This window comes from Sinocyclocheilus anshuiensis, unplaced genomic scaffold, assembly GCF_001515605.1.
Source record: "Sinocyclocheilus anshuiensis isolate Anshui unplaced genomic scaffold, SAMN03320099.WGS_v1.1 scaffold1460, whole genome shotgun sequence".
In the NCBI taxonomy this organism is placed as follows: Eukaryota; Metazoa; Chordata; class Actinopteri; order Cypriniformes; family Cyprinidae; genus Sinocyclocheilus; species Sinocyclocheilus anshuiensis.
In genome coordinates this window covers 310,741-311,165 of record NW_015542407.1, presented here as the reverse complement: position 1 = coordinate 311,165, position 425 = coordinate 310,741, and positions in this window count along the sequence as shown.

The window sequence follows — 425 nt, the reverse complement described above, 5'->3', positions numbered from 1 at the left end:
CAGAGAATGTTTGTTTTCACAACCTTATATCCTTACTTCCTACATTATTAGCTTGAAAATACCAGAAGCCTTGTACATTTACGTTAACAGTAGCTGCACTGCTCTTGCGTTAAAAATCATGTAGATAGTATGACAATGTGCATCTACACAGACTGTTTATTGCTGCTCAGAGGCTGCATAAATGCATATACACAAAATCACTACTGCAGAAATAATGTTTTGAGACTCATTCCACAAAATGGGCACCTTTAAAATGACTTTCAAAACTGTAAAATAAAGTGCTTTAGGTTTTAATCATTCCATTCCAACTACTCCAACATAATATAACAAAGTGATAAAAAGCGGAGACACTTACTTTTCCTTAAAGAGTTCATAGCCTGAAAGAATGCAATATATATATACAGTATATATATATATATATATAT